This window comes from Mustela nivalis (assembly GCF_964662115.1).
Source record: "Mustela nivalis genome assembly, chromosome: 5".
In the NCBI taxonomy this organism is placed as follows: domain Eukaryota; kingdom Metazoa; phylum Chordata; class Mammalia; order Carnivora; family Mustelidae; genus Mustela; species Mustela nivalis.
In genome coordinates this window covers 63,768,136-63,778,498 of record NC_139024.1, presented here as the reverse complement: position 1 = coordinate 63,778,498, position 10,363 = coordinate 63,768,136, and positions in this window count along the sequence as shown.

The window sequence follows — 10,363 nt, the reverse complement described above, 5'->3', positions numbered from 1 at the left end:
GCAGGAAACAAACCAGTCCTGTAAGCATTCAATGAGCTCTCTAGTTGTGTGGTATCATAATCTGCCTAAAAGCCAGTTCTGCCACAACACCTCAGGTAGATGAGAAGGTCAAGTTCAATTCAAAATCCTACTAATTTGAAGCAGAAGAATTTATACAGAAATATTTTCAATGAAAATACATTTGCTTTGGGAAGTAAGAAAATTACAGATAACAGGAGATGTCTGCTCTACTTTGCTTCAAGTATGGAATGTTGACTTCCCACTCCTCATTACCTGTCTTTCCCGGGTACCCTCCTCCTGTCTAACTCATGGGCAGGAAGAGTCCATCTTGGAAGTGACAAGGGCACCTCCATCATGCCGGGTCTGGATAGAACTTGCCTATCCAGGTCTGCCTTGGACAGACCTAATTCTTTTCTTTTTCCCTATGGCTTTCCACAAACCAAAAATTTACCTAATTAAGAAAATATTATTTTTAAATGTAATATGGGATTTGGGTTATCATTATTATTATTGTTAGAAATATATATTGAAGTATTACAGATAACATGACATGATCTCTGGGATTTGTTTCTAGGTAATCCAAGAGGTCAAGAAGAGGGTGACCAGCCGGCCACAAGCTGGTAGTTATTGAAACTGGATTTTGGGTACAGGGATCCTTATTATACTTTTTACTTGTATATGTATTTGAACTTTTTCATAACAAAAGGAAAAGGACTTTAAAAGTTTATCTACAAGATGCCATCTTTATAAAACTTTTGGTAATTTGAGTGCCATTTTAGTGTCGGTAACAGGACCTAATAACTATGGAAGACTGTGTTAAATTCTTTTCATGCATTATTTTAGTTAATTTTCAGGACAGGTCCAGGAGGTAATAGTATCCTGATATTACAGTTGAAGAAAACAAGACATAAGCTCAAAGAACCTAATCAGCTTCATCACATGTAGTGACAAAGCAAGGAGTGAAGTCAGGTCTGGCTGACCTAAAGGGTCTATTACAAAATCACTCTGAGTTATTCTTCAGCTGTAGCATTTATTTCATAAAGGGATAGAATCATATCAGTGAAGATTTGGCCATTCATTCCTTTCATTTTTGATTCACTCAACTGAATGTTTACGGAGCACGTGCAGTTTCCTGAGGCACTGTGTTAGGCATGCAGTGATGAACAAGAGGGCAGAGCCAGTCCTGATGGCGCCAGCTTCATTTTCTTCAGCCACATCTTATAGTAAAAGGCCACATATTCCTCATGCTCCTTCATAAAAGTGTTTAAAAACTGCCTCAGTGGTATATATCCAAGATGGACTGGGTTTCTGCTCCAGGTTCTTTCCCTCATTCTACGATTTGGTAAGCAGCAGGGCCTCTTTCTAAAGCTGACTTAACAGAGCACAATCGTAACTTGCAATCCACTCTTCTCTTCTTCGGAACTAGAGAGAACCATATACTTGTAATACCAGTAACGAGGAAACGATTTGTTTTCTCTTTTGCACACTGCCCTCAATAACTCTGAATAATCATGACCTTTAAGCACTTCTGCATTCTGGAAATAATTGGCATGCATTTCAAAACAGTTCATGGACTAGAATCCAGGAAAAAAAAAAAAAAAAAAGAACTTCGTTGTTCAAGTACATGCAATCAACACATGACCAATCTGATTAAGTTTAGTTCTGACTAATTTTTGGACCACGAACACTGATACATTATTTAAAATCTCTATTAATATGACTGAGGGCTTCCTTAGGGTAACTTTCTGCTCTTCATGCCTGTTACTGATTTGGTTTTGACTATTCTTGACCAAGGTCTTTTACTGACCCAGAGCACCCCACTGGATATAACCAGTCATTATGCCAATTCCCCTAACATGTGTCTGGGCATTGTTCCAACTTTGGAAAGATTTCCATGGCATAACCAGAATCCACCCCGTTGCCACCCCTTCCACTGCAATCACTTGGGTCCCCCCTACTACCATCTGTTGCTCGGGTTGTGGCTGTAGCCTCCTGTTCATTTTCCCTGCTGTTGACACTGTCCTCTGCATCGGCAGGACAGTTTTCTTTAAAAATATTCAATCCAAGCCTTTGCGTAGAACCTTCTAATGTCTTCACGTCTCTTTCCAAATAAAAGTCAATATTTTTATACTCACCTATAAGGCTGTGGGCAATCTGGCCCCATTACCCCTAACTTCACCTCCTACACTTCTAACCCATAGTGCTCTGGCCCTAATGGGGGCATGCCAGTCTTACCCCCTCACTAAGATCTTTGACTCACTGTCCTCTCTGCTTGCACGCTTTTTGAGATGTTGAGACACACCTGTCACTTTCTTTCTGTGTCTACTCAGATAGCACCTTACCAGTGGATTCTTCCATGACCACCCAACATGGGTGCACTTCTCCTCCCTGGCCCACCATCTGTCCACATCTCCTTTGTCTGGTTAATTTTCCTGCATAAATTTTATCATCATCTGATAGATTGTTAATTTTTTTCTTGCTGTCTATCTTCTCCACTGGAACAGAAACTCTAGGAGTGACCTCCTGATGTTCATGTGTTGTTCGCTGTTTCACTATGGGCCATGCTGGGCACATAGCTAGTGAACCAGTGAAAAGGAATGTGTATTAGCAGCTGAAAGGAATTTACAATATTTAAGCCAGAAGAACATGAAGATGCTTCTCTGCTTCTTATAGCTGAGGGTGGGAGTCCTGATGACATGGGACTGAGATTGTTGGATCTGTGAGGTCACTGTGTTTCTTTAGACACATACAGACAACTCAGGCTCTGTAACACCAGGTGGCACCACTGCCAACTCTCCAGCCTGACCATGTAATCTGTGTGACCTGAGATATAGCTGCTTCTTGAGGGTTGGAGACATTTCCTTGATTAATCACCTGGGTGCTTCTCTGGGTGAAGAATGGGTGTGTATGTGTGTGTGTGTGTGTGTGCAATTCTTTGGCAATTTTCTAATTCGAATTCTCCTAATTAGTGTGTTCAGATGTTTTCTCTCTTTAAGGTTTGGATTCAAAAAATTATATTTTCTTTAGAAGAATGTCCATTTCATTCACACTTTTGAATTTATTTGCATGGAGTTATACAAATTATTCGCTAATGATATCCGTATTTGATTTCCCTCGTTTCTGCCATTTCTTTTATAATTTCCATTTTGAGAAATGATATTTTCTCCCTTTTCTAAAATTTTATTCTTAGTTAAGTCAGCTAGTTATTTGTCTTTAAAAATTTTTCAAGGAACCAGATTTTGTGATTAGTTGTACCTCCTACTTTTTAAAAAAATTTCATGTTCTTTTGTATCTCCTTTTGCTTTTTAAAATTCCTTCCTACTGTCTTCTACTTCATTTGTTGCTTATTTTTATAAGAACTCCTGGAGTCAGATGTTTGTTTCATTTGTTTTATTTATTTATTTATTTTTGGAAAGACCCCAAATTTCAATAACAAAACACCTCACTTTTGTATGGAGTTATAAAGGTTTCAGGGAACAATTATGCATGCAATCACTTATTCTGCTTTAAAAGAAAATTTGTTATTGATGTACAATTATATTTGTTCCATTCTTTATTTTACATCAATACAAGTAATTTACACTAGAAATTTACTCTGAACTACATCCCAGGGGTCTTTTGCTGTGAAGTGGGATATTTTCCTCTTTAACAATTCTGTAGTTAGATCGCTTTTTCTGACTCATGGATAAAACTTTTTAATTCTCATTGTTTTTTCATGATTCTCAGAGAAGAAAAATGTTGACTTACGCAACCATGTGCAGTTTGGAAATCCCCTCTTATTGTTTTGTTTTCTGGGAGTTGAAGGGCAGGAGGATGGATTAGTATTCATTCATTATTCACGAACAAAAATAAAATGTAGCCGCACAACTGCTTAGGTGTAATGTCCCTTCAACAAGATGCACACTGAGCTCCTAAACAAAATTTAGAAATCCTCCTAAACCTCAGAGTAAGGACTAAACCTCAGAGTAAGGAAAGTAACTTTTGCATTTTAAAGTAATGACTTTTTGTCTTATTTTACTATAGCACTGTAACCAACATAAGTAGCTTATTAGTTTTAGAGTGTATTTCCAGCCGCACTTAAGGCTATTTCTGGAGGGAGCTGCCTAGTTATCAAAGTTAAAGCAGGACTTATATTCAAAGACAAATGGAAGGAGCCTGCACTTTGGAGACAGATAAATCTTGAGTTCGAATCCCTCAAAATAGATCTTTCTCAGTTTCCCACTTGCGATGGGTTTCCCATCCTGGTACTCAAAGGCCTGAGAATTATTCCCCCAAATGCCCAGACAAACCTAAAGGACAGACTAAGTTCATTTGATTTCTGGGATCTCTAGATTCTTTACTGAACGCATTTATACATCCCATATTGAAAAGATACAAACTTAGGGTTATAAGTCCGGGGGATGTCACCTACAGCATGATGACTAGAGTTCACGAAACTGTACTGTATAAGTGAAAGCTGCTAAGAGAATAGATCTTAAACATCCTTAGGACAAGAAAAAAAGTTTTGTAACTATGTGTGGTGATGAATGTTAACTAGACTTGTTGTAGTGATTATTATATAACATGAACAAACATTGAATTGCATATCTTAAACTGATACAGTGTTAAATGTCCATTACATTTCAATTTTCTAAAATAGAAAGTAAGCACCTTACTTTCTCTCCACCTGTGCTCTTCTGTCAGCCAAAGACGACTCCAGCAGAGGTTTCTGGGCAAGGCTGCAGGCTCCAGATTCCCATGTCACAGCTCTTGGCTGACTCCTTAGCCTTGAGGTGCACCTTTTCCCAGGCTCTGTGGCATCCCCCCAACTTCCCTGGCTCCCCATTGCCCCAGTCCTGCCATCCTCCATGTTGTATGTACATTCTGAGTTCCTACTACGTTGTATTCCCAAGATATACCTCTTTGGTTTCTCGTTTACCAAAAAACAACTACTTTCCTGTGGCCTTCTTTCCTCATTTGGAAAAAATGTATAATGTCTGTCTCCCCAGACAGCAAGGAAGGTCAATAAGAGAAATTTGCCAAACATCTGCCTATAGTGGAGCCATGATAAATATTCATCCTCCTTCCGGGTTTGGTGAGTTGGGACAGCTGCCATAATGTTCCCCAAACACTCAGGAAGGAGTCAAAGAGGAAGAGAGGATGGCCACAGGTCTAGAGAGGGAGGGGGTCATATCGGTTTCCATGCTGGCCCTATCTGAGCGCTACAGAAATGATGGCAGCAAACAATTCTATAGATGGTATAACACGGGTAGACTCATTGAGGTAAAAACAGTTCACTGAATTTGGAAAGCTATTACAGGACACAGAGGTTAATACCCTTCAAAATCAAAGAGCTGGGCTTGGGGGGATTTTGCAGCTTGTCGAATTTTTTTTTTTTTTATTAAAGATTTTATTTATTTATTTGACAGAGGGAAATTACAAGTACACTGAGAGGCAGGCAGAGAGAGAGAGAGAGAAGGAAGCAGGCTCCCTGCTGAGCAGAGAGCCCGACGCGGGACTCGATCCCAGGACCCTGAGATCATGACCTGAGCCGAAGGCAGCGGCTTAACCCACTGAGCCACCCAGGCGCCCCAGCTTGTCGAATTTTTATCATCCAACTATAATCCCACACCTTTATTTCATTTATTCCATAGATTTGATTGAGTCAGTTCCGGTTTGCAAGAATTTCTGCATTTCTGTACAAGTTTTCAAATTTTCTGGAATGTCAGAAACAGACATATTCTCTATCTCTACACACACACACACACACACACACAGCTGCAAAAAGAATAACACTGATATGGGCATGACGATAAGCCAGATAGGAGCGGTTGCATAGAGAATAAGACAATTCTGCGAGTTAGTGTTACTGAGAGAACTTGCTCCACTTCAGGCACTGTCATAAATTCTGGAAATATACAATGGGTTAGGCAAGCTCTGGTTTACATACAGCCACATTCTAGCATGTGTGTAGAGGGAGGCAGACAGTGAGTAGTCACAGGGATCAGTGGGATCAGTGCTGTGGAGACAACACAGGGTGCGGGGACCAAGAAAGCCAGGCGGATGCCTCAGCAGAGGGCGAGTGAGAGAAGGCTTCGCTGACCAGGTGCTACGTAGACGGAGGTCTGAGCTGGGGAGGCGGGGAGCCATGCAGACCTCAGAGAAGCACAGTTTGAGAGAGGGAGCCACAAAGTCCAGATGAAAGAGTGAGAGGCCACACGGTTGGAGGGGAGGAAGCAAGGGGCAGAGTATTTACGATGTGGTCAGGGACACCCAGCGGGGCCAAAGGCCTTAGGAGCCATGGCAAGGATTCTGGATGCTTTCTGAGAGATGGGGAAGCCACTAGAACATTTTAACACAAAACATCTGAAATGAGACTGACAATAAAATGTCAATGTTGAAGTAGTAGATTGGGAACACGAGATGGGAGAGTTCTGACACCCCATTCTTGTTCCTTGTCAGGGTCAGTGCAACACAAAGCCATTTATCTTTTGCCTCTGAGTGGCAACACTTCCTGTGGAGAGTTCTGGCTCTGCTAGACAGCACTTCTCAGCTATGAGAATGACGAGGACATTTTGAAATGGGCAAGAAGCTGAATTAAAATACTATCCTTATGTACGTTTAAATATGAAAAAAAATTTGCAACTCAGGATGCTACATTGTTTCTTAGATGTGGAAGATTCTTCTCAACTAGTTCCCTCTACATCCACCACCCAATTTATACTTAAATGTCACTTACTCAAGAGGCTCATTCCCAATGTCAATGAGGTCTGCTTGTTATGTGGCAGGTGCACCCTGGCCTTGTCCTTCACTATACTCCTGAGTCTGTTTGTAATTAAGAATGTGATGATCTGATCAGTTTCCTTCCCACCCATGGGGAGCCGATCTTTATGAAGTCTTGCATTTGGCCCTGGCAGGGACAGCGTTAAGGGCTGCGGGAGCTCATCTCTTAAGCATTGCTGTCATCCTCCTGCAGGGTAAACGTGAAACCAAGTGACTTGCTCCAAACCACCTGATGAATAGCAGAACTGGGGCTCTAGCGCAAGGGTCTGATTTCAGAGATCTTAGCCAGTCTCTCCCCAACACACACTCGAGACTAGGGGCTACCGGTGCGGGCCTGGCTCTCAGTAGGTGAAAAAACATTGACCAAAAGAAGACTTTTCTTAGACCAAATCCTCATTTGAAATCGATCCATCTTTGAGATGTGAATTTAGAGTGCCTTTCTAAGTCAGGCCGGGTTAGTGTCAGGGATGCCTGTTGCTCAGGCCCACACACTTCACCCTGCCCACTGTGGGTACCATGCCATTGGTGGCCTCTTCCCAGCAGGAGAGAAGGGCCGTTCAACCCTCTCCTCAGTGGGGTTCTAGATTCCCTCTCCTTCCTGGAGTCTCTCATCTGGCAATCTCATCCTCACACTCCTTATTCTGAAAGAAATGGCTTTGTGGGATTAGTTATGTGACCCAGAGGTTCCTCTTCCTCTCCAAGCCTTAGTCTCTTCACTTAAAAACATGAGTAACATGGGATTTTAGCAATGAAGTGTGCAAGTGAAGCCCTAGGCAGAGCTCCCGGCACACAGTGAGGACTCAGCCAGTAGGAGTTGGTTATGCCTTAGTTCCTAGTTACGGAGGCTTCTAGAGACTCTCAAATCAACCCCCACACTGAAGCATTATTCTTTCGTGGGGAACTCAGTGCAAGCTGGCCACCCTTTTACAACCTCGTTGGCACACGTAAGTCATCAGACGTCTATTTCTGACTTGTTTTTCCCCTAGCTGCTTAATTCCTTCTCCACCCTTTGGTTTTTAATGAGTCTTCTTTTATTGCCTCTTAACACAGCTTTAGCATCCCAGAAAACATCCCCAACTCTAAAGTCTCTTTACCACCAAGCTGCAACAACCACTAGCAGGCAGCTGAGATTTATTGGAAAAAGCATGGGAGACAGAATTTTTTATCCCACCAGTCACTGGGTATGGCACTAACCCTGCTGTCATGCTTTCTCATTTTAAATGGGGACAGCAATTCCTCCTCACAAGGTGCTGTAAAATGAAACGAGGTGGGGTATTTTTTCAAGCAGTTCAATAATTACTCATTTGTTCTTTGTTCATTCATTCATTCCTCCCTTCATTCTCGATTAGCAGTTCTAGTTTAAAGTGGGCAAGAGTCCAATTCCAGAATCTAGAGGCAGAGAAGGAGAAATGTAGAGCAAGTATCTCACCTCATAAATGAAGCTAACTAATCACCCTATAAAAGTGGAATTCGTGATCTAAGACATCTTTCCATAAGCTTCTCAGGTATAAATGCCAGTATCTTAATGGGACACAGCCAGTAATCTTAGACACTTTAACTTGGCATGAAATGATGCAAAGAGTGTTGGCTAACCAGTAATTAGGAGAAAAATTAATTTAAGAAGCAGAACTGTGTCAGGAAGAAGACCCCTTTATGGGTTAACCTAACCTAACCTAACCTGGGAGAGAGGCGCACACAGGCCCACTGAGTCTGCGGGGTCCCCGGGAGCATGGTGGCCTGCTTCCTTTCTGGACCATGTGCAGGTTGGGAGACAGAGGAGACAGTGTGGCCCAGGGTGGTAAGACCTGGGTTTGACACCTGGCAAGCCTCATCTGGAGCCTGACTTCACCCTGCACTCGACGGGTGACTATGGGAAGTTGCTTCACTTCTCTGAACCTCTGAACCACCCTCTCTGAACCAAGAGTAAGTGGAAACTTACTCTTAGAGCCAAAAGGTAGAATTTAATTCAACTCTCAAGAGGCTAAGTAATTTACTCACATTCAGCAGCAGCTTTTGACCTAAAATTTAGTGGGTATATTGCCCTAGGAAACAGACCCTACCAATTCATCAAAGTTTGAAGACAAGGGAATAAAATACAAAGTACAATATTAGCAGCAAGGCAATATATCCTTGTTTATAGATGAGATAGTTGCATACTGGCACAGCCAACCAACTGAAAACTCAAAAGAAATAAGTTTAGATGTTGGCTATATCAAAAATAATCTGTAACAATAGCTTCTTGTTTTTACTTTCTACAAACAGCCATTTAGAAACCATAACGTCAAATATCAACTAATAAACTTGGTAAGAAATGCCCTCCCTCTGCCACTCTCATGATGGATATAATACTTGAAAACAGAAATAGTCTCCATTCTTGTAGAACATTCAACTTCATAAAATGTAAGATATTCCTAAACATTGTACAGGGCCAATGCAATGCCAATACAACTCTCAAAAGCCTTCAAAACTTGGGGGGAAACTTGGTGAACATTCGTATAGTTCACCTCGAAGAACAACTGTTGAGGAGAAATATGACCAACAAGCAATGACTTAAAGTATTAAGAAGGGTCTCGGAAGTTAAAATATTCCAGTATAAAGCTCTAACAAAACAGTGGACACAGAGCCACTTGGCTGGTTGGCTGACAGTGGGCAACTGTTGATCTCAGGATTCTAAGTTCAAGCCCCCTGCTGGGTGTAGAGATTTCTTAAAAATAAAATCTTTTAAAAAAGAAAGGAATTAAAAAAAGAAAGATATTTAAATAAATAAATGATAGGCTGTAAATATAAGAAAAGACAAAACAATGGAAGTCGTAGAAGTACTGAGAATTTGGTATGATACATGTGATTTTTGAAATCAGCAAAGAATTGAGATGATTTATTTGTACTAGGGCAGCTAATTTGTCATGGTAAATATGAGTTGAATTGTATCCTCCAAGAAGATAATAAAGTCCTCACCCCTGGTACCTAAGAATGTGATCTTATTTGGAAATAGTGTCTTTGCAGATCTACTTAAATTAAGATGAGGTCATACTGAATTAGAGTGGGCTCCAATCCAATGACTAGTGTCTTTATGGAGACAAAAGATTTGGACACAGAGACACACAGGAGACAACACTATGTGACATGAATCTGAGGCTGCAATGACACAGCTAAAATTCGAGGAAAGCTGAGAGTTGCCAGTTACCACTGGAGGCTAGGAATAGGCAAAGAAGGATCCATCTAGAGCTTTCCAATATAATGTGGCCCTTGCCTCAGAATGGTGAGGGTATATATTTCCATTGTTTAAAGCCATCCGAGTTTGTGCTATTATGGCAGCTCTAGAAACCAAAATAATAAAGCTGGATTCCTACTTTCCCACTTGCACAAAAAGAAAAAAAATCTAGAGGGATAAAAGAATTCAGTGTAGAAATGAAATAAACAATGATCCCCAAATAACGTAAGAAAATGTGGGTAGAAGTTTGTATTTTCTAGGGAGTTTCTTTAAAATGGAAGGAAAAGATGAATAAATTGGACTTTATAAACATTTTAAACACATGCAGGGTAAGAGATAAGAAATTATTAAATAAATATGTAACTCACAGCAAAAGATACAGTCAATAAA